The 24,938-nt window shown below is 40.1% G+C and overlaps 1 protein-coding gene across 1 annotated transcript in view; it reads left to right on the top strand.

The window, feature by feature from the left end:
• Positions 1-24,938, top strand: part of lamc1 (laminin, gamma 1) — a 261,259-nt gene that overhangs the window by 92,879 nt on the left and 143,442 nt on the right. The window lies entirely within an intron of this gene.

The following is a 24,938-nucleotide window of genomic DNA, read 5'->3' as shown; positions in this document are numbered from 1 at the left end:
TCTTGAAGTTTATTGATTAGTTCCGAGAGGATAACTTGTTGATTGCAGAGCTGTGGACAATGAAGAGCTTGCCACAACTATCCAAGACTCTGGTACTTTGCAGATGATGCGCTGTGGATTGGTGACTGAGTGACAATCGGTATGATATGACATGTCCAGCTTTATGTGAACAGGCCTTGACCACATCTAATGCACTCAGTATTATCAAGTGGAGTGAACTAAATTGGTTGAAAACTGGCTTTTCTGGTGGTAAGAGGTCCTGGGAGGCAGCTCAACAGGAATATTTTCTTGTGCGTGTGGCTAAATGTGATTGGGAGTGCTTTAGCTTTGTCTTTAGTACTTGCCTTGTGGGCCATGTCTTCATTCATGATGGAGATGTTCCTGGAACTGTACTTCTCTTTCAGCTATTTATGAAAGGGCTATAGAAATGTGATCTGGCCCATTAATATATGAGATTTCTTTGTTGTTAAATATTGGAGGCTTTATTTTAAGCATGCTTGTAGTCCCTATATTGTAGCTTCAGCAGATTGACACCTCATTTTCAGCGTGCCTTTTTGCTCCTCTTTGAGCCGGAACTGAACCCATTGACACAGTAATTGTAGAGCAAGGGACATTGCGAGTTGTGTAGTTACAATTTGTAGTGGTGTACATTTTTGCCACTAATAGTCTACAATGTTTCATAGAAGCCCAAGCTGCTAAATCTATTGGTCTGAACAAGAGATTATGCAGTGGGCCATTTCTACCAATGCTGATATGAAGAAATACACACAGTAAGGGTAGATTGGCAATGGCAAGGTCATGTAGGTATCACTATTGTTGACTCGCTCACTAACTTCCAACTAGCACTGTTACAAATGTGTCCTTTGGGGCTTGACAAACATTCACTGATGGTGCTAATTTGAAATGCAACCCCCTCCCCCCCCCCCCCGAGAATATCCTTTGTTCTTACTCTATTTTGTGCTGCTTGTAAATATTTTAACCACTGAATCATCAATGGACAGTGGTGGTATCAGGCCATTTCTTTACCCATGTTTGATTTGTTTCCATAGGACCTTGTAGCATTTGAATTCAGTGTTCAGGAAGATAGTGTAGAATTATCAGCATCTCTCTCAACCAAAATTGTGAGCAAAACTTTAAAAACAAAATAGTTCTGTTCTGAAAGAGGGATTAAGAAATGACCTAATAAAACTTTCCTAAGGTTGGTTTTGATGGAGAGATCCTTTAAATAGAATTAAAGAAATTGGCAAAAGAAGTAGTAACAATGATAATTTTCACTCCCATGTACTTGTACATATAAAAATAAACATGGACTTGACTCTGAAAATTTGAACTATGGAAAAAGAGAGAAATGCAAGATAGTTTTGTCATTTATAGTATGTTGTTTCTGGCAAGATTGGTGCTCTTCTATGATAATGTCTTAGCAATGAGAATTGTCTAATGATGGTAGAGTTTGTTTACCTGATGAGAATCTAACTAACTGTGTTGACTAGAGCATCAAGCTTGCCTTGATTATCATCAAATGGGATTTTAATTTTGTGCCTCAAATGGAAAGATGGTGGAAAGCTGATAGGAAAGGGAGCTAGGCATGTGCCTAATGCAGAACTTGATGCACAGCAGAGGCATGGTTCTAAGCATGTCAGCACTTAAGGAAATGGCACAATTGCAGTCAGCCACATAGCCTCTTGTGCTTTAAGTTTTTATAATTGAAGGGAAGAAAGTGTGCATCAAATGAAGAGCTAGGATAAATTGGAGTTATATGTAGATGCAGAGACAGAAACTGAATTACAGAGAAGTATTGTGAGAGTGGAGGGGATGGTGTCAAAGCAGAGGATAAGGAGTGAGGCTGGGCCTTTGCTGTTGGGTGACATCCAGGACTTCAATTTGCCTTCTGAATTAGAGCTTCATGAATAACTGAGCTTAATTCCAGGAATAAATGACATATTGAGAAGGCTTATGATTGGGTATCAGTTTTTTGCCAATTTTGACAAATAGTGGAGTTGTAAAACTTGTCCAGCAATGTTTAGCAATTGAAAATTGGGATAGGTGTTGGATTTCTACTGCTCTAATGATAGCACAAGTAATATACCTGTCGTGAAAAGTATTTAATTTTAGTCTCAGGCAAGTAATTGATATTTACTGTTTAACGTGATGTTCTTCAGAGCAAAATTTATACATTGGTGTCTTTGAATCCTGTGTATTAAAGGGTAACTTCAAAGGAAGGTAACCATGTCTGTTTTGCTTTTTCATTCCCATCCCCCTACAACCTCCAGCCCCAGACTGTGATACATATCACAGTTCACCTGCTTGCTCTGATCTTCAATAAACAAAATGTTATTGAAATCTTTTTGAAGTGACTGGTTAATGTTTTCTGAAGTTCTTTAGAAACTGGTTGGGTGGGGTGTCAGTGTCACATTCGGGAGTTGATAATTGAATGAAATGTAACTATAGAAATCAGTTCCTTGAAGGAATTATGCACACATTGTACTTTATATGAAATCAACTATATGATTGAGCTGATAAATGCCCTTTGGATTTGAACAAGGATATTTCTTGCTAACACACCTTCTAGCATTCAAAGAACCCAATGTTATAGTTCTATTTAATTTATAGTTTAACATTCCTAAATATATAACAGCAGAATGCATACCTTATCACAAAACAAGGGTACTTTTTCATTGCTACTTTTTCTCCTTCTCTCTATCTTGGCGTTTCTCCCACTTTCTGCACTCCCAGTGCTATAGATACCAGGTACTCTGACAAAATTTCCCTTTCTTCACACAGAGGACGGAATCACAAATTTTGGGAGGGTATTTGATCTTGTGGGAACACAGATGATGAACTTGAAGTGGTGCAGAACATTTGAGACTGGAAAGTAGCAGATCTCTTTAAGTACAGTGGATTCTGGTTAATCAGGACACATCGGTACCAGTACCTTTTGGCCCAATTGCCCAAGTTTCCTGAAAATAGTTAAAAGATAAAGACGAATTACCATTTAACTGAGTAAAAATTTATGTATTTAAATGAAATACAGAAGAAACTATAACACTACCAATACCTCTATAGCACTGTGTAACTGTACTAGGTCCCAATAGTTATTGACAGAGGGTATTCATTTGCCATATTCTTTTCATTGACTGTAAATGAACAAAATGGACGCAGACATCCAGTACAAATAATGGACTGCCTTCATACAATGTTTTAGATAATTGCATCATCCAATCTTCAGTTTCACTGCAGCGTTCAAGATGATTGTCGATACCTTCATAATTCCTAACTTGGAAGTACTGAAATCATTTCACTTTCACTCAAGTCTGCTTCTGGTATCTTCAAGCCTGAATGCTTGAAACTATGGTGAGTGAAACAGTTCTGAATTGTCCTACTGCCTCATTTCTCACCAGCAATCAGTAATAAAAATTTTGAAAACAAGCACATACAACTGACGCTATTTAAAAATGATCATTCTAAGCATGGAGTAGTAACTAACAGCCACACATTTGAACGTGACTGACGCGAGTTAGAAACTGTTCAGCAACATTCACATGGCCCCAATTAAGTGGCATTATGCTCTACAAAGGCTATTTCTTGGCATAGTTTTTGTTCTTTGAGTTGTCTCAAATAAATGGCAGCCACGATTAACCAATGGCCAAATTAACCAGAATCCACTGTACATTATTTTTAAACATCACTAGTTGATTATAACACTTACTTCAAATGCAGAGGCTCTGTAATATGTTTTGTCAAAGTTCTTGCTGACTAATATAGAAGAGTATAAAAGGAGATCAGTTTTCTTTGGCGGTTTGATCGAGGAATGACTGCACAGAAGCGTGGATGTCAGTGAGTTAGACTGGCAGGAAGAGTTTTAAAAGGAGATGTTTTAAAAGCTTTATAGAGCGGGTGACGGAGTAGAGGTCGACAGAGTAGGAGGGCTTTGGCTCAATGGGGCTTCGGCGATAATGGGTGTCAGATATGGGAAGTCTGGGAGACTCCCAACCTCCTAGATGGCCACATCTGCACCAGGTGCATCAAGATGCAGCTCCTTAGGGACCGCATTAGGGAACTGGAGATGCAGCTCGATGACCTTTGTCTGGTCAGGGAAAGTGAGGAGGTGATAGAGAGGAGCTGGCAAGTAGTTACACCGGGGCCTCGGGAGACAGATAAATGGGTAACAGTCAGGAGAGGGAAGGGCAAGGGTCAGATACTAGAGAGTACCCCTGTGGCTGTCCCCCTTAACGATAAGCACTCCTGTTTGAGTATTGTTGGGGGTATGGCCTACCTGGGGGAAGCAACAGTGACTGCGCCTCTGGTACAGAGTCTGGCCCTGTGGATCAGAAGGATAGGGAAAGGAAGAAAGCAACAGTAATAGGGGACTCCATAGTTAGGGAGTCAGACAAGAGATTCTGTGGATGCAGGAAAGAAATGTGAATGATAGTTTGCCTCCCAGGTGCCAGGGTCCAGGATGTTTTTGATTTCGTCCATGATATCCTGGAGTGGGAAGGTGAACAGCCAGAAGTCATGGTACATATTGGTACCAATGACATAGGTAGGAAAAGGGAGGAGGTCCTGAAAACAGATTACAGGGAGTTAGGAAGAAAGTTGAGAAGCAGGACCTCAAAGGTAGTAGTCTTAGGATTACTGCCTGTGCTACGCGGCAGTGAGTATAGGAATAGAATGAGGTGGGTGATAAATACGTGGCTGAGGGATAGAGCAGGGGGTGGAGATTCAGATTTCTGGATCATTGCAACCTGTACAAAAAGGACGGGTTGTACTTGAATCCGAGGGAGACCAATATCCTGGCAGGGAGGTTTGCTAAGGCTGCTGGGGAGAGTTTAAACTAGAATTGCTGGGGAGTGGGAACCAAACAGAAGAGACGGAGGAAGGGGCTGTTGGCTCACAAATAGAGAAAGCTTGGAGACAGTACGAGAGGGAGGATAGGCAGGTGATGGAGAAGGGATGTGCTCAGACTGATGGTTTGAGATGTGTCTATTTTAATGCAAGGGGTATCATGAACAAAGCAGATGAGCTAAGACCATGGATCAGTACTAGGAGCTATGATGTTGTGGGCATTACAGAGACTTGGATAGCTCAGGGGCAGGAATGGGTACTTAGAGTGCCAGGCTTTAAGTGTTTCAGGAAGGACAGGGAGGGAGGCAAAAGAGGTGGGGGCCTAGCACTGCTGATCAGAGATGGTGTCACGGCTGCAGAAAAGCAAGAGACATCTGCTGAGGCTACGTCCACACTAGACCAGATAAATCCATAACTGAAGCTTTTTTTCTTTGTTTTGACCCTCTGTCCACACTGAAATGGCGTTTTCCTCCGGAGCTTTTCTAAAACATTCTCCAGAGTGTGTAAATCTGAAAACACTGGTTGGGTGGTGTAGTGTGTACGGGGTAACCGGAGCTTTTTAAAAACACTGTCATGACGTGCCGGAACAGATGGTGGTGGCAGCATGGCATTTACCTCCTGCCGCGAGGTAATGTTGTTTATAGCGGTCGAGGATGTCGTTGTATTTGGTTTGGCACGACTCCCAGTCCACGTTCTCCACTGCTTTGCTGACCTTGTAGTCGTTTGTAACTCTCAGAAGCAGCTCGACTTCATCGTCTGTCCAAACGAAGAAGTCCCGTCTGCTTTTTCCAGTGGAGGTTTTCTTTGCATTCCACGAAGACACTGTTGAAAACTTACTTTTGCTGTTGTTGTAGGTACTCTAGTTTTTGTCCAATGGAAATAGCACAATGCCACCGCAGAAACAGAAATAGTATACAGTTTCCTCTTCGCTTGTTTTCTGTAGCTGTGTCCTGTGCATGCCCAGTAGGAGGATATTCGCTCAAATACCCGTTTTAATGTGGATGGAGGTATTTTCAAAAACGCCTAGTGTGGACGCCTATCGTTTTTACATGAAACCGACGTTTTCAAAATTATCCGGTCTAGTGTGGATGTAGCCTGAGTCTCTGTGGGTGGAAGTTACAAACAAGAAGGGGTCAATAACTACTGGGTGTTTTTTTTTATAGACCACCCATTAGTAACAGGGACATTGAAGAGCAGATAGGGAGACAGATTCTGGAGAGGTAATAATAACAATTTCCCAAATATTGATTGGCATCTTCCTTGAGTGAGGGGTTTAGATGGGGTGGAGTTTGTTAGGTGTGTTCAGGAAGGTTTCCTGACACAATATGTAGATAAGTCTACAAAAGGAGAGGCTGTACTTGATCTGGTATTGGGAAATGAACCTGATCAGGTGTCAGGTCTCTCAGTGGGAGAATATTTTGGAGATAGTGATCACAAATTCTATCTCCTTTACCATAGCATTGGAGAGGGATAGGAACAGATGTTAGGAAAGCATTTAATTGGAGTAAGCGGAAATATGAAGCTATCAGGCAGGAACTTGAAAGCATAAATTGGGAACAGATGTTCTCAGGGAAATGTATGGCAGAAATGTGGCAAATGTTCAGGGGGTATTTGTGGGGCGGTCTGCATAGGTAGATTCCAGTGAGACAGGGAAAGGATGGTAGGGTACAGGAACTGTGGTGTACAAAGGCTGTTGTAAGTCTTGTCGAGAAGAAAAGAAAAGCTTACGAAAGGTTCAAGAAACTAGGTAAAGATAGAGATCTAGAAGATTATAAGGCTAGCAGGAAGGAGCTTAAGAATGAAATTAAGAGAGCCAGAAGGGGCCATGAGAAGGCCTTGGCAAGCAGGATTAAGGAAAACCCCAAGGTTTTCTACAAGTATGTGAAGAGCAAGAGGATAAGACATGAGAGAATAGGACCAATCAAATGTGACAGTAGAAAAGTGTGTATGGAACCAGAGGAGATAGCAGAGGTACTTATTGAATACTTTGCTTCAGTATTCACTATGGAAAAGGATCTTGGTGATTGTAGGGATGACTTACAGCGGATTGAAAGCTTGAGCATATGGACATTAAGAAAGAGTATGTGCTGGAGCTTTTGGAAAGCATCAAGTTGGATAAATCTCCGGAACCGGATGAGATGTATCCCAGGCTACTATGGGAGGCAAGGAAGGAGACCGCTGAGCCTCTGACAATGACCTTTGCATCTTTGCCAGAGTAGTTGGTAAGTTGATGGAAAAGATCCTGAGAGGCAGGATTCATGAACATTTGGAGAGGCATAATACGATTAGGAATAGTCAGCATAGCTTTGTCAAAGGCAGCTCATGTCTTACGAGCCTGATTGAATTTTTTTGAGGATGTGACTAAATAATTGATAAAAGTAGAGCAGTAGATGTAGTGTATATGGATTTCAGCAAGGCATTTGATAAGGTATCCCATACAAGGCTTATTGAGAGAATAAGGAGGCATGGGATCCAAGGGAACCTTGCTTTGTGGATCCTGAACTGGTTTGCTCACAGAAGGCAAAGAGTGGTTGTAGATGGGTCATATTCTGCATGGAGGTCGGTGACCAGTGGAGTACCTCAGGGATCTGTTCTGGGACCCCTACTCTTAGTGATTTTTATAAATGACCCGGATGAGGAGGTGGAAGGATGTATTAGTAATGTTGCTGAGCAAAGATTGGGTGTGTTGTGGATAGTGTGGAGAGCTGTTGGAGGTTTCAGTGGGACATTGATAGGATGCAAAACTGGGCTGAGAAGTGGCAGATGAAGTTCAACCCAGATAAGTGTGAGGTGGTACATTTTGTTAGGTCAAGTGTCATAGCAGAATATAGTATTAATGGTAAGACTCTTGGCAGTGTGAAGAATCAGAGGGATCTTGGGGTCCGAGTCTATAGACCACTCAAAGCTGCTGTGCAGGTTGACTCTGTAGTTAAGATGGCCTACGGTGCATTGGCCTTCATCAACGGTGGGATTGAGTTGAGTTTAAGAGCCGACAGGTAATGTTACAGCCATATTAGGACCCTGGTCAGACCCCACTTGGAGTACTGCTCTCGGTTCTAGTCACCTCACTACAGGAAGGATGTGGAAACCATAGAAAGGGTGCAGAGGAGATTTACAGAGATGTTGCCTGGATTTGGGAACATGCCTTATTAGAATAGATTGAGTGAACTCGGCCTTTTCTCCTTGGAACGGCGGAGGATAAGAGGTGACCTGATAGAGGTGTATAAGATGATCAGAGGCATTGGTCATGTGGATAGTCAGAGGCTTTTTCCCAGGGCTGAAATGGCTAACACAAGAGGACACAGTTTTAAGATGCTTGGAAGGAGGTACAGAGGAGATGTCAGGTGTAAGTTTTTTACACAGAGAGTGGTGAGTGCGTGGAATGGGTTGCCAGCAACGGTGGTGGAGGCAGATACGATATGGTCTTTTAAGAGACTCATGGAGTTTAGAAAAATAGAGGGTTATGGGTAACCCTAGGTCATTTCTAAAGTAAGTACATGTTCAGCACAGCATTGTGGGCCGAAGGGCCTGTATTGTGCTGTAGGTTTTCTGTTTCTAAGCTGCATCTGTGGTTCTTGCATTACATAGCAGAAGGTGGTCATTTTATGATCTATGACAATTAAATACAATTTTACAAGTTTCAGCAAGGAAGTGCTTGCATTCTCACACAGGGGAAGTGCTTAATACTATCTATAGCTTCTCCACTAGTGGGCACTTTTAGTCAGTACAGATTGGAAATAAACTATCTGCTCAGCAAGTGAAATATGCCATGGATAAGATAATGTCATCTTGGGAGGTGGGAACACCAATTTACCCCAGAAAGAAAGGAGTAGTTATATTTATGATCTTGGAACATTTTCAGGTGCTCTCTGGCAAAAGAAGTAGTTTTTGAGTGTGTTCGTGATTGTATTGTGAAAACATAGTTGTTAGTTTGTGTGGAGACTCGTGATTTAGAGAGTAAATTATTTAATACGCATTAATTGTGGTTTTAGAGTGAACCATGTACTTTGTTATCATATAACTAGGCAAGAGAGTATTTGTGAGATACACCAGTTATCATTCCAGGCTAAATCACTGGCTATAAAACTTAGAAAGTGCATTGCCTCTTGTGCGAACATGTAGAGAAAATGGGAAACTACATGTTGGATAACCTCTTATTTCACCCCAGTCATTCTAACAAGACTAAATTTCTAAACAGCGGGATTCTTCTACTTGAAAAAAAATCTGTGCAATGAAAGAATAATACATAAAGGAATAGAAAAGTTATTAAATGTATATCCATGCATTCTTATCAGTAACTAGCATCATCTTTAGTCTCTTTTCATCAGGAAATGGTGGATTGCAGGGATGTAGTAACATGTCCCAGATTCTTCCAGCGCAAGACCTTATCAGAGTTTACTGTACTTCTTTGGTAATTAAAGCAGCAATCAAGAAACATTGGCACAGGCACATTGGTGTAGGTTCTTCTTCGTTCAATGTTACTATCAGAATTACCTGAGTACACCTCCAAATCTCCATAATTGTAGTTGCCAAGCTGCACTTTATTTGTCAGTTAATTGTATTAGAGTTTTAGACTCATAGTTTTAAAGATGTAACTTCCAGGTAGAATTTTATGTGCTTGTAAATCACTCTTTAAAATTTAAGCATTTTGTATTTCCATAGTTAATTCATTTGTTTTTGAGCGATTACCAGTGCATTGGAAAGTAAACATGGATTATTTGTTTTTTTTAATGCAACTCTGGAGCTTTAGTCACAGAAGCTTGCTCCTTATCATCCTTTTTTTTAGCAGAGTACTTGGTTTTACAACTGAAAAATGAAGTTGTAAATACTGGGTAGATTTTGCGGTCCTTTTATTCAGAAACTTGGTATATTTGAGCTGGCAGAAGAGCTAAGAATAATGATAAAGACATCTGTGTTATGGCATAGGAATGCATGTCATCACGGATCACACTGTTGTTACTGCAGTTTATCCATTCTAGCCAAAGCTGTAAACTCCCACCACCTCAAACTTCCGGACAGCTTCAGCAGCTGTTATGCTCAAGTGAATATTCACTTTTTTTTTTGAACTGTAGTTTATATAGATTGTTCAAAGTGGTTTGCTTTTTAAAATTTCTACTAGTTGAGAGCAAAGCTTTATGGCTGGATTATAGGTGTAATGATGTTCCTGATAGCAGATTTGTAAATGTAATTTTGTGTATTTCCTTCCTTTCTCACAGAGTTTGAAGCCTGTAAATCCTTTGCAGATTCTATTGGACTATACATTTATACTTTTGTTTTCAGTCCTTTTGGAGAAAAGATATTAGCCCACACACAATTAAGCATATTTATTATGTTGCTAATGACCTGAAGTTTCTGTCCACGTTCTCAGATTCCTATCTCCTGCAGATACAGTTGCAAGAAAAAGTTTGAACCCTTTGCAATTCCCTGGTTTTCTGCATTAATTACTCATAAAATCTGGTCTGATCATCATCTAAGTCTCAATAATAGACAAAAACAATCTGCTTCAGCTAATATCACACAAACAATTGTACTTTTAATGTCTTTATTGTATAATTGTTTAATTATTCACAGTCCCAGTCGGCAAAAGTACGTGAACCCTTGTATTTAATAACTGGTAGAACTTCCTTTAGCAGCAATAACCATCACCAAAAGTTTCCTGGGGTTGCAGATCAGACTTGCACAAAGACGAGGAGGAATTTTAGACCATTCCTCCATACAAAACTGTTCCAACTCATCAATATTTCTGAGATACCTTACATGAACAGTCCTCTTCAGGTCCCTCCACAACATCTCAATTAGGTTAAGGTCTGGACTCTGACTTGGGTATTCCAAAACACAAGTTTTCTTTTTTTTTTAAACCACTGCTTTGTTGTGGTTTGGATCATCGTCATGATGCTCCTTCCACCATGCTTCACAGTTAGGGTGAGATGATGATGTTAGTGTATAATGCTCCTTTTCTTCCAAACATAGTGGTGTGCCTATCTGCCAAAAAGTTCAACTTTTTCCTCATCTGTCCACAGAACAATGTCCCAGAAGCATTGTGAAACATCCAGGTAGACTTTTGCAAACTTGAGGCCTGCTGCAATTTATTTTTGAGAGTAGAGGTTTCCTCCATGATGTCCTTCTATGAACCACCATTCTTGTTCGGTGTTTTTCTTATAGTTGACTTAAGAACAGAGCAAATTCTAAAGATATCTGCAGGTCTTTTGCTGTTACCCTTGGGTTCTTTTTCCACCTCCTTCAGCATTTCACATTGTGTTCTTGATGTGATCTTTGCCGGATGTCCACTTCTAGGGAGAGTAGCAACAGTACTGAGTTTCCTCCGCTTGTAGACTATTTCTCTTACTGTGGACTGATGAGCACCCAGGTCTTTAGAAATGCTATTGTAGTCTTTTCCAGCTTCATGCATCTCTATAATTCTTTTTCTAAGGTCCTCTGAAAGTTGTTTTGATTGAGACAGGGTGCACATAAACAGATCTTTAATGAGAAGAGTAGGCTCTGTCAGTAACCTGACTTTGTGTATCTCTTTTATAGATACCTATAGAACTCACACCTCCAATCTCATCTCGTTGATTGGAACACCTGACTTCAAATAACTTTTGTAGAAGGCATTACTCCAGAGGTTCACATATTTTTTGAACCAAAACTGTGAATGTTTAAGTGGGGTACTCAGTATTGATGTGAAGTAGTACAATTTTTTGTGTGTTACTAGTTTAAGCAGATTGTGTCTGTCTATTATTGTGATTTAAATGAAGAACAGACCACATTTTATGAGTAATTAATGCAGAAAACCAGGAAATTGTAAAGGGTTCACAAACTTGCAACTGTATGCATTGCTATAAGAATTTATCCCTTGTCATATTGATCAGTTAGGCACAGGGAGAATCAAAATTTACTGATAAGGATCAGTTCACAAGTACATGAATTTACACAACCAGATACCAGTGTACACACCCACTACGTTTTTCTGACTTTCCATGAACAGCCAAAGCATAGAAAAGGTTATACCCAGGAAAGGAGTTTTCCCGATCAAACTTCCACATGTCCGACCTGGGGTTATTTATGTCTGTGGTGGAGCACAAACTGATATATCAGATTTAAGCACTGAGCCAGAATAAGAAAATCAAGGTGTTGAGGCCAAGGGTGAACTGGCATTTGGCTTACTACTCTGTAGTTTTACTCTCCTCAGCGCAGAACTGGCTCCACTTGTTTGCACAATTTGTTTTTTTTGCCCAGTGGTTGTTTGATGATCTTTGCTGTGTGGGTTTTTGTAATAGGATCTGTTGTGTTTCTTCATTTTGTGGCTGCCTGCAAGGAGACAAATCTCAAGGTTGTATATGATATACATATGTTGATAGTAAATGAGAGTATGAAGCTAGTTTTATACACCCCAATCTTGGAAAAAATTACTCTGCTGAGCCCTGTATTAATATTGAACCATTTGATCATATTGCTTCTCAGATTTCGAAACTCAGTAGATCCAGTCTGCTTCATCTTTCCTCGTGCAAAATCTCTTGTTTCAAGGCCAATCTGCTAAACCTTTGTTACACTCCCTTCATTGCAAGTACAGGTAGGGATGCCTGTTCACAGTATCCCCAAGACACAATTGGAGCAAGATATATTTTTGCTCTTCATTTCAATTTGTACCCCAGTGAATCTCTGAACACCAACACTTTCCATTCTGTCACCATTTAAGAATTACTCTACTGTTTCTAATCTACCTGCCATTGGAAAACCTTCTAAAACCATTTTCTGGGTGAGAGTTATGGTGATATACTGTGGGTGAGCACACTTTGGTGCAGCGCCACAGAGTGCATGTAGCGATAGCGTTAGAATACGGGGACGCAGAAGCAGGGTCGTGTGTTTGGAGAATGGGTAGGTGGAGAGGGATAGGGAAAGCAGAGTATATTTGAGTATATTTGGCAGGAGAAACCAATCGAAGCTGGATACTCTCGACAGTATTCTACAAGTTAGGAACTTCAACCTTAAGCAATATTTTGCAGTTTTACAAAGAGAAGTGTTTATGTTTTTGTGATAGTGAGAAATTAGAAGCTGCCTGAATAACATTTTGGGGCAGTACACAGAATAGGTTCTTTGCTGGGCTAGCAGAGCTTGCACTGTAACTTTTAATTGGATTCTGGTCATTTCAAAGTCATTGGACCTCTTGGGACTTGGCATCGTCATGTCAAAGGTGCTGATTTGCATCCATGTGGATAAATTTCATTGACTTCGACTAGAATGGAACTATAGAAATTAACTTGATTGTTCAGTTTGCAGAGTGTCTAAAATCACTTGGGACAACTTGCATGGACTGTGAAACTAGCTTGTAGATGTAATGTCAAAAATTGTTTGGGCAAGCTGAATTTGCACTTCAAACACATTCTAAGAATAATAATAAGAAATGAAGTACAAAGGAGAAGTTTTATGAAGTGCATTTATGGAATTTACCAAACTCCTGATTTGTTCAGTATGGAGGTAATAAGCACCCCAAGCACTTGACTTTTAATGAATAACCATTCACTATGCTGGCATTCTTCTAATGTGTTTGCAGTTGCTATACACTACCCAGTATCATTCTTATTCAAGACCGATCAGAAGCAACACTGTAACTTGGTCAAGTCTATTGTATAGGTTAGCTTTATTAAATGTACTGTTTTGTAGTATACAAGACTTAGTCTCCCAAAAGACATAATAAGATTGTTAGTGCCCATAAATCACTGGCGGATTGATTAAATAAATTTAAAAGATGCAAGTTATTTTTAACCAAATTTGTTCTGCTCTTTTGGTGTTCAAACACCACAGAAAAAGCAAGGTAGTTTATATTTTTCCAAGTATATCCTTTTGGATTGGGATGAATTGTTTTAATTTGCTGTTCATTTCCACAGTGTTGTCTGAACTTCTGGCTGTGTTCATGTAAACAATCACATAATGCCCAAGTTTGTTCAGTTTTACCAACAATCCTGAATGTAGTTCAATCATGAATTTCAGTTCATTGCTTAAGTAGTAAAATTGTATGAATAATTTAGGAATAATTGTGAAAATGTATCTTCAGATATGATTTGATTCAATCCAGCTGATGTCAAGTAATGACCGAGCAAGGGCAGTGGAAGCAGACAGCAGCATCCCAAGACCCCAAAGATCTGTGATCTGGAATTGGGTGCACTTGTAGCCAAGCTTTTCATTAAAATTATACTGCTGCTTGCTGCCGCAAAATGAGGAAAGTTTCCCAGATATTATCCAATTCAAGGAAAGCAAGGACAGTCCAATCCTGTAAATTACTACTCTCTATCATCAGCAAAGTAATAGCTGTCAGCGATGGTGCTATCAAGCATCTTCTATGTTTCGGCAGGCTCTATCCAGCTGGGTAAAAGTCATCCCTCTGTGCAAATGGATGGAGTCCCTGTATACGCACACCAACAACCGGCTGCTGCAGGATTGGACTACCAGGATTTATTCTGTTTACTCTGGCCCAGCTAGAGATGGAAGGAAGAGGGCTTCTCCTTGAGGCTATGATGGGATGTGGTCAAAGCTCTGTCTGTTAGATGTACATGAGGAGTAGTTGAAGAGGTGGATCCTGAGATCTGGTGACTTGTTAGAGAGGTGACCAACTTGGAATTCATCTATGTTCACGTTTGATGACCAGGCCATAAGCAGATATCGAAAAGGAAGAAGAGCATCCTGAGAGACCTGCAGCTTAAGAGGCTGTAAGGATCATACGGCAGACCAGATGACCCTGCATCCCCTCCACTGCCTACGAAGGATAATCTCTATCTTTTAAGAAACTGGCGTCTGGTCTTGGCCATTGAAAAATTACAACTTTTAGCATGGGGTGGATTATGAATACCTTTTCTGTTTTAGTGAGTGTCCAAGAAGGTGGCAGATGTTGAAGCAAAAAGAAAAACTTCTGGACAATCTCAGTGGGTCAAGGGGGTAGGGGTGGGAGAAAGGAAATGTTAAAGTTTCAGGTCAAGAGCTTGCATCAGGGGACCTGATCACCAAGACCTTGCATCGGGGATTTCAACCCAAAATATTGGCAGTTCATTTTCTCCCACAGATGCTGCTTGACTCACTGACTCCCTCCAGAAGATTTGATTTTTCTTTCACAATCATTAAACGTTGTTTATTAGTATGTTTGTTTGTTGTACACACGTCACAGCTTTTTTATCCAAGTGCAGCAAGGAAATGGGAAATCAACATTGGTGAGATCACATCTGTGCACAATTTTGGTCGCCTTTCCTCAAGGGATATACTTACCTTGGATTGAATATTGTATTGATTCTTGATTTGAGAGGTTTGTCTCTTCCTTCCATCCAGTCGATCTTCACAATGCATTGCTTCATGAAGGCTAATCATATTGTCAAGGATGCCCATCTCTGTGGCCTTTCCTTTTTCTGTCTTGTACCTTTTAAGAGCTTGAAAGTCTTGACATCTGATAGCAGTGGAGAAGAACTGTTCTGTCAGATTTTCAAACCAATTGCTCATTCACATCCCCTTCCTGGTGGTGCAGCTAAGTTCTTGGACTTTTAATTTTTGGTTATTTTATTATTATCACTTTAGAATGTCTTTGTGCTGTACTTCAGCCAGCTTTACAATCGTTACAGCATTCTGATCTTTAAGAACTTTCGCTGTACTTAGTGTCTAATTATTACTATGTGTAATACATGAGCTTTGTGAGAGCAAGGAATTTATTCTCAGATAAGCTTACCTGAATATGAATTTAAACATTAAGAGCAAGCAAGTTGGTGTTCTGGAGTTTTAAAGAATGAGATATAGATCTGAAATGTAATCAGGCTGATTAAAAACAGAAAATTTTAGAAACATCCCGCAGGTCAGTCAGCAATTACGGTAGAAGAAACAATTAACACTTCATGAATATTGTATTTCTTATGTTCTAAATCAGTGCCTTGGAAGGGCATGAAGTACCAGACCAGATAGGTAGGGCAAAACAAGTTGGAGCCTGTCCTTTTAAGTACATGTATTTTTAAACAGTGCAGTGTTTTAATTACTGTCAAACGTCCTCTGGCATTGAGTGTTTACTCCTCAGTGTGGAGTCTCATTGACTTAGCAAAAATTAAAGTAAGCTCATTTTATTTTTCTGGAAATCCCAGTCTGCTGTACTCTGTACGCCTTTTGACACATCTCTCATTAAGATAATCCTGAAAATAAAACTTCTATTTCCTCAGTCCTAATATCTTCCCTTGAGGCTCAGCATTAACTTTAGTTGATAATACTTAGAATTTATGAAGCGTTCTGAATTGCTCAGGAGCTGTGTATCATTGCTGCTCATTCATGGATTCAGAGAATCATTAAGAACAACTGTTAATTATGAGACTTGATCTTCACTGCAGCTGAGGGCTTGTGATCACAATGTTTCTATGATTCACTATTGAACATAATCCTCAAGATGGCAACAGCCCAGCAACTGAAATACCAAGCAGAAATGTGAATACTGCAATATAAGAAGATAAAGGTATTTACACAGGATGCTCCTGTACACTGCTAAATCAGCACGGATTATCTGTAAAGTATGTTTATTGTAATTTGCAGGTCTGGTTACATTCAAAAAACCTTTCCAACCATTAACAGTTTATTCACTTTATGATACTTTGCAGGTTTTCTCTTCTCAGACCTGGTTGTATCAATTTGATTGTATCTCTTTACTCCAGATCTGTCAAAAGACTATGTCCTTGATTTACATCAGTGATGTCCTGATTGACATTCACAGGCACTTTGTCATGAATGACATTTCATAATATTTAAGATTTAACCCAGCAGTTCTCAACCCAATATGTGTGACCTACTTGAGGGTAGGATGGCCAAATATAATAGGCCTTGAATAATATTAAGGCAATTTAGTCAAGAAGTTTCCAAAAAAATGTAGCATAAAAAAACCTTACCCAGGAACGTGGTTGTCCCAGTTACATGAAGGATGTATGTGATGTCATCTGCATGTTATGAGCAGCCAGTGCATTTGTTGCATTCTTTTTATCTTGATGACCCAATGTATTGGTGATCTTCCATTCTTTCTCCGCTTCACATCTGGTGACCTTTCCTTTGACCTTTTGCCTTGTCAAGACATCTCAAAGGAAAATCAGTCACAGTCTGGCAGTGGTACATGGCAGTTAACAGTAGTAATGAGTCACCAGCTCATTGAAATGAAATTTACTGTTTGCTGCTAATCTTTTAAACCTGTTCTTCCAATAATACAGTGTTTTCCCATTTAAGTTCGTCCAACTCCTACCTCAGTTGTAGATGTTTATAATCACTGGCATATGTCATGAAATGTGTTGTTTGTTGCAGCAGCAGTGCATTGAAATACATAACTAAAAAAATAAATTCACCATAAGAAATATACAATGCCTATGAAAAGTATTCAACCCCCTTGGAAGTTTTCATGTTTTACAACATTGAATCACAGTAGGTTTAATTTGTTTTTTTTTTAATGACACTGATTGACAGAAAAGATTCTTTCCTATCAAAATGAAAGCAAATTTCTACAAATTGGCCTACATTTACAACAATTATTAAACACAATTGCATAATTACTCATCCCCTTCAAGTTAGTATTTAGAAGATGCACCTTTGGCAGCAATTATGGCCTTGAGTCTGTGTGGATATATCTTTATCAGCTTTGCACATCTGGCCACTGCAATTTTTCCCCATTCTCCTTTACAAAACTACTCAAGCTCTGTCAGATTGCATGGGCATTGTGAGGGATCAGCCCTTTTCAAGTCCAGGCACAAACTCTCAATTGGATTGAGGTCTGGACTCTGACTTGGCCACTCCAGGACATTTACTTCGTTGTTTTTAAGCCATTTCTGTGTAGCTTTGGCTTTATGCTTGGGATCATTGTCTTGCTGGAAAACATTTTCTCCCAAGTTGCAGTTCACTTGCAGACTGCATCAGATTTTCCTCCAGGATTTCCCTGTGTTTTGCTATATTCATTTTACCTTCTACCTTCCCAAGCCTTCCAGGGCCTGCTGCATTGAAACATCCCCACAGCATGATGCAGCCACCTATGCTTCATGGATGATGTGCAGTGTTTGTCTATGGCTAAAAGCTCAATTTTGGTTTCATCAGATCATAGAACCTTCTTCCAGCTCACTTCAGAGTCACCTACATGCCTTTTGGCGAACTCTAGACGAGATTTCAAGTAAATTTTATTTCAACAGTGACTTCCTCTTTGCCACTCTGCCATAAAGCTGTGACTAGTGAAGCACCCAGGCAGTAGAAGTTGTATGTGCGGTCTCTCCCATCTCAACCACTGAAGCTTGTAACTCCTCCAGAGTTGTCTCTTGGTGGCCTCCCTCTCTAGTCCCTTTCTTGCATGGTCACTCAGTTTTTGAGGACGGCCTGCTGTAGGCAGACTTACAGCTGTGCCATTTTTTTTCCCAATTTCTTGGTGATTCACTTAACTGTACTCCAAGAGATATTCAGTGACTTGGAAATTTTCTTGTATCCATCCCCTGACTTGTGCTTTTCAATGACCTTTTTGCAGAGTTGCTTGGAGTGTTCTTTTGTCTTCATGGTGTAGTTTTTGCCAGGATACTGACTCACCAGCAATTGGACCTTTCTGATACGGGTGTATTTTTACTACAATCAATTGAAACACCTTTACTGTACACAGGTGATCTCCATTAAACTAATATTGTGATTTTTAAAACCAATTGGCTGCACCAGTGATGATATGGTGTGTCATATTAAAAGGGGTGAATACTTATGCAATAAATTATTTTGTGTTTTATATTTGCAATGAATTTAGATCACTTTGTAGAGATCTGTTTTTACTTGAACACGAAAGAGTCTTTTTCAGTTGTCCAGTGTCAACAAAAAAGCCAAATTAAATCCACTGTGATTCAATGTTGCAAAACAACTAATGTTTGGCACAGCTTTGTGGGCCAAAGGGCCTGTATTGTGCTGTAGGTTTTCTATGTTTCTAAAAGTCTGAGCTGTCCTGTCTTGGTGGAGAATGATGATGTCATTGGGCTACAGTGCTGCATCCAAAATGGTGCCAGTGAGCCATGTTTCCATAAGGTAGAATGCACAGCAGTTCCTGATGTCCTTCTGAGTTCTTCAATTTTATTTTCCAGGGACTCTACATTCACCAGCAGAATAGCCATGAGTGAGGGTCTAAAGCCTTTGCATGTCAATCTTACCTGGAGAATTCCTCAGCATCCACACTTCTGTTTTCTTAAAGGGGAACTGTACTCGCAACCCAAATCTGCTGTCCAGGGTTCACAATTTTGAGGATCAATAGATTTTTTTTAAAGCATCTTAAAACAATGTGGTTTATTGCAGTTTCCATGTCTGTGCAAGTGTATTATCAACTAAAGTTAATGCTGAGCCTCAAGGGAAGATATTAGGACTGAGGAAATAGAAGTTTTATTTTCAGGATTATCTTATTGAGAGATGTGTCAAAAGACGTACAGAGTACAGCAGACTGGGATTTCCAGAAAAATAAAATGAGCTTACTTTAATTTTTGCTAAGTCAATGAGACTCCACACTGAGGAGTAAACACTCAATGCCAGAGGACGTTTGACAGTAATTAAAACACTGCACTGTTTAAAAATACATGTACTTAAAAGGACAGGCTCCAACTTGTTTTGCCCTACCTATCTGGTCTGGTACTTCATGCCCTTCCAAGGCACTGATTTAGAACATAAGAAATACAATATTCATGAAGTGTTAATCGTTTCTTCTACCGTAATTGCTGACTGACCTGCGGGATGTTTCTAAAATTTTCTGTTTTTAATCTGCCTGATTACATTTCAGATCTATATCTCATTCTTTAAAACTCCAGAACACCAACTTGCTTGCTCTTAATGTTTAAATTCATATTCAGGAAAGCTTATCTGAGAATAAATTCCTTGCTCTCACGAAGCTCATGTATTACACATAGTAATAATTAGACACTAAGTACAGCGAAAGTTCTTAAAGATCAGAATGCTGTAACGATTGTAAAGCTGGCTGAAGTACAGCACAAAGACATTCTAAAGTGATAATAATAAAATAACCAAAAATTAAAAGTCCAAGAACTTAGCTGCACCACCAGGAAGGGGATGTGAATGAGCAATTGGTTTGAAAATCTGACAGAACAGTTCTTCTCCACTGCTATCAGATGTCAAGACTTTCAAGCTCTTAAAAGGTACAAGACAGAAAAAGGAAAGGCCACAGAGATGGGCATCCTTGACAATATGATTAGCCTTCATGAAGCAATGCATTGTGAAGATCGACTGGATGGAAGGAAGAGACAAACCTCTCAAATCAAGAATCAATACAATATTCAATCCAAGGTAAGTATATCCCTTGAGGAAAGGCGACCAAAATTGTGCACAGATGTGATCTCACCAATGTTGATTTCCCATTTCCTTGCTGCACTTGGATAAAAAAAGCTGTGACGTGTGTACAACAAACAAACATACTAATAAACAACGTTTAATGATTGTGAAAGAAAAATCAAATCTTCTGGAGGGAGTCAGTGAGTCAAGCAGCATCTGTGGGAGAAAATGAACTGCCAATATTTTGGGTTGAAATCCCCGATGCAAGGTCTTGGTGATCAGGTCCCCTGATGCAAGCTCTTGACCTGAAACTTTAACATTTCCTTTCTCCCACCCCTACCCCCTTGACCCACTGAGATTGTCCAGAAGTTTTTCTTTTTGCTTCAACATCTGCCACCTTCTTGGACACTCACTAAAACAGAAAAGGTATTCATAATCCACCCCATGCTAAAAGTTGTAATTTTTCAATGGCCAAGACCAGACGCCAGTTTCTTAAAAGATAGAGATTATCCTTCGTAGGCAGTGGAGGGGATGCAGGGTCATCTGGTCTGCCGTATGATCCTTACAGCCTCTTAAGCTGCAGGTCTCTCAGGATGCTCTTCTTCCTTTTCGATATCTGCTTATGGCCTGGTCATCAAACGTGAACATAGATGAATTCCAAGTTGGTCACCTCTCTAACAAGTCACCAGATCTCAGGATCCACCTCTTCAACTACTCCTCATGTACATCTAACAGACAGAGCTTTGACCACATCCCATCATAGCCTCAAGGAGAAGCCCTCTTCCTTCCATCTCTAGCTGGGCCAGAGTAAACAGAATAAATCCTGGTAGTCCAATCCTGCAGCAGCCGGTTGTTGGTGTGCGTATACAGGGACTCCATCCATTTGCACAGAGGGATGACTTTTACCCAGCTGGATAGAGCCTGCCGAAACATAGAAGATGCTTGATAGCACCATCGCTGACAGCTATTACTTTGCTGATGATAGAGAGTAGTAATTTACAGGATTGGACTGTCCTTGCTTTCCTTGAATTGGATAATATCTGGGAAACTTTCCTCATTTTGCGGCAGCAAGCAGCAGTATAATTTTAATGAAAAGCTTGGCTACAAGTGCACCCAATTCCAGATCACAGATCTTTGGGGTCTTGGGATGCTGCTGTCTGCTTCCACTGCCCTTGCTCGGTCATTACTTGACATCAGCTGGATTGAATCAAATCATATCTGAAGATACATTTTCACAATTATTCCTAAATTATTCATACAATTTTACTACTTAAGCAATGAACTGAAATTCATGATTGAACTACATTCAGGATTGTTGGTAAAACTGAACAAACTTGGGCATTATGTGATTGTTTACATGAACACAGCCAGAAGTTCAGACAACACTGTGGAAATGAACAGCAAATTAAAACAATTCATCCCAATCCAATAGGATATACTTGGAAAAATATAAACTACCTTGCTTTTTCTGTGGTGTTTGAACACCAAAAGAGCAGAACAAATTTGGTTGAAAATAACTTGCATCTTTTAAATTTATTTAATCAATCCGCCAGTGATTTATGGGCACTAACAATCTTATTATGTCCAATAGGCTGTAGACCTATTGGATAACATTGGTGTCGTGGAGAGGGGAGACTTGCAGCATGGGCAAATGCTGGTCTTCCATACAACCTTGCCCAGGCCTGTGCCCTGGAAACCTTCCAAGACGCAAATCCATGGTCTTACGAGACTAACGGATGCCTTTATTTAGGTCATAGAATCAGTTCAGAGTAGTGGTAAATGAAGTTGCCCACATCTGTTAAGGAGCCTGCTAGTTATAGTGTAATAACTTTCTGAACCTGGTGGTGTGCTGTACCTCCTGCTGGTTGTAGTGAGAAAAGGAGCAGATCTGAATGGTGGGGTCTTTGATAATGGTTGCTGATTCCTTGTGACCTGTTCCATGTAAATGTATTCGATGGTGGCGAGGGCTGTGCTTGTGATGGACTAGGCTGTGTCCACCATTTTCTATATCCTCCTTCATTCCTGGCATTGGTGTTTCCATACCAGGCTGGGATGTAACCAGTTAGGATACTCTCCACTGTAAATCTATAGAAGTTTGTCAAATTCTGGTGACTGGCCTGAATCTAAACAAAATTTGAAGAAAGTAGAGGCACTCTCGAGTCTTTTTGTGATGACACTTGTGCGCTGCACCTAGGACATATCCTCTGATATGTTAATGCCAAGGAATTTAAAGTTACTGACCCTCTCCACCTTTGTTCCCCTAGTGAGGACTGACTCATGGATCTTTGGCTTCTTCCTCCTGTAGTCAATAATCAGCTTTTTGGTTTTGCTGACATTGTCAGAGGTTGTAGTTGTTGATTCTTTCACCCATTGTGCCTTTAACTGTTGTCCAAGAGCAGCTCCTACCTGAGTGTCAGTTTTAAGTGCCCCTCATAATTTCTTATCCTTCTGTGACCTTACCTCTAATCCTTGTATCTCTGGTGTCATTCAGCTCTAGAATGGCTCCCAGTGTTTCTGTACTGTTCTCGTTCTATCCTTTCAATCATCCTTTGCAATTGGTGCCTTTGGCTGCCAGGTCTCTTTCTCTTATCTCTCTTTGAAAGCTGTCCGTGGAACTTTGATCAAGCTTTTGTGTCATTTCTTATAATGTCTTTAAGACTTGGTTCCATATTTTATTTGTTCTCCTGAAATACGTTGAGATCACTTCTAACTTTAACGGGGCATGTAAATTGCATTTTAAGTTAAAATGGGAGTGGATTTGCTTAAGATAATTCCTGTTTGGCCAACTTAATAGAGGTCTTTGAAGTGACAGATATGTTTGAAGATTGTGGAATTGATAAGTTGCATTATACTTTAAAAGTGTGCTTGAGAAAGTGCAATGAAACTTTAATTCACTGGATTACAATTTGAATGAGTATGAATAGAAAATTAACTGCAAGACTGAAGGCAAAGTACACTATTTGATTGGCTGGTGTTTATTTTGGAGGAAAACAAGCATTGTTAGGTAACTCTTGATATAAATTACCTGAATGGGAATATAGGGCATACTTTAAATGCAAATTTTAGACATTTAGTAAACAATGAAGCTGATAACCAAATTAAAAAAGGGATGTAGACTGGTGGATTCATACAGAATATTGAATAGGACAGTGCAAGAAAAGGCCCTTCAGCCCATTAATGTATCTGTTGAATTTAATGCCAATTTAAGCTAATCCTTTCTCTTCTGCCTGCCCTTTCCCTGCATATTAATGTCCTATCTAACTTCCTCTTCAACATAACTGTCATCCTTGTTTCCACCAAGACTCCTGGCATGCATTCCAGGTACTTGGCTACTCTTCTGTGTTTAAAACATTTGCCCCTCCTACATTTAAACTGATGGGATTGAGTTCAAAGTAAATTTATTGTCGAAGTACATATATGGCACCATATACAGCCCTGAGATTTTTCTTGCAGGTATACTCAATAAATCCAATAATCATAATACGGCTTTACCTATGATGGACTGGGTTCTATCCACTACATTTTGTAGGATTTTCCTTTCAAGGACAATGTCCATGATGCTACTAGTCAATATACTCTGCACCATACACCTATAGAAGTTTGTCAAAAGTTTTAGATGTCATGCCAAATCTTCGCAAATTTCTAAGGAAGTGGAGGCAAAGCTGTGCTTTCTTTGTAATTGTACTTATGTGCTGGGCCCAGGATAGGTTTTTTGAAATGATAACGGAGAGGAATTTAAACTTGCTGACCCTCTCTACCTTTAATTCCCTAATGAGGACTGGCTCATGGACCCCTGGTTTCCTCCTCCTGAAGTCAGTAATCATCTTCTTAGTCTTGCTGACGTTGAGTGAGAGAGCTGTGGTTCCATTGAGATAGTGCTCTGACCTAGTTTTTTAAGTTCCTGTGGATGGTTTTGGGTCAGAGAGGGGATTTGGGTCAGGTTTAGGGTTTGGGGCAATGATGTGGGGAGTTAGAGGTCAAATCGGGCCTCCGCTACATACTTGAAGACCAGCGATATGGACCGGTGATGAAAGACATACAGAATCAAGACCTCTGCTCCGTGCTGACAAGGCCTGTGTTATAATCATGAAACAAAATATATCCAGAGTCCAGTCCTGCACTCTAAAGGCCAGCGATGTGGACAATTGGGATGAAGGTCATATGTTGTTGGGCTGTCTCAGGTCTGTGTCTATCCACATGAGCAGGAGGCACAAGGTCTGGTCAGTAGGCACACTTAGAGTTCAAGCCACAATATCCTGTTGTTGGTTAATCTGGGGATTGATTCCGAAGATCAAAGCCCGAAGGTCAATCAGAAGTTGCAGCCTAATGGCCGAAGCATGGAGCTAAAATGAGGAAGTTCTTTGCACCATTAGGTTGGAATCTTTGCGTGTAAACAATGGAAGTATGCCAGCTGGTGTTTGCACCAAACTTCGAGGTGAGTGGCCCCAGGTTCAACTGCTTTTACCCTTTCCATTTGTGCTGAGTGAGCACTGAACTAGCAACTCAGTCTCGTAAAAAAAACAGACAATAAAGTGATAAACGGCAAGGTCGCCACCCGATGCTTCACAAGGTGCAGAAAGGAACAACAGCACCACTACAAGCAGACATTGCAAGTTTCAGTAGAGAGATGGATGAATACATTATGAATTACACCTGTGGGAGAAAGCATGCGTGCCATATGAAAAATCCATCCCTGATGTGGTAGATGACTGCAAAATAAACCGGCCATAAATTGAATCTTCATAGCCTAGTCATAATTTCAGCTTTTAATTTCTGTATTTCTGCTTGACAAAGCATCCCTATTATACTGCCTTCAT

This window comes from Mobula birostris, chromosome 12, assembly GCF_030028105.1.
Source record: "Mobula birostris isolate sMobBir1 chromosome 12, sMobBir1.hap1, whole genome shotgun sequence".
Lineage (NCBI taxonomy): Eukaryota > Metazoa > Chordata > Chondrichthyes > Myliobatiformes > Myliobatidae > Mobula > Mobula birostris.
The sequence above is the reverse complement of the archived record's forward strand: the minus strand, read 5'-3'. Positions and strand labels throughout refer to the sequence as shown.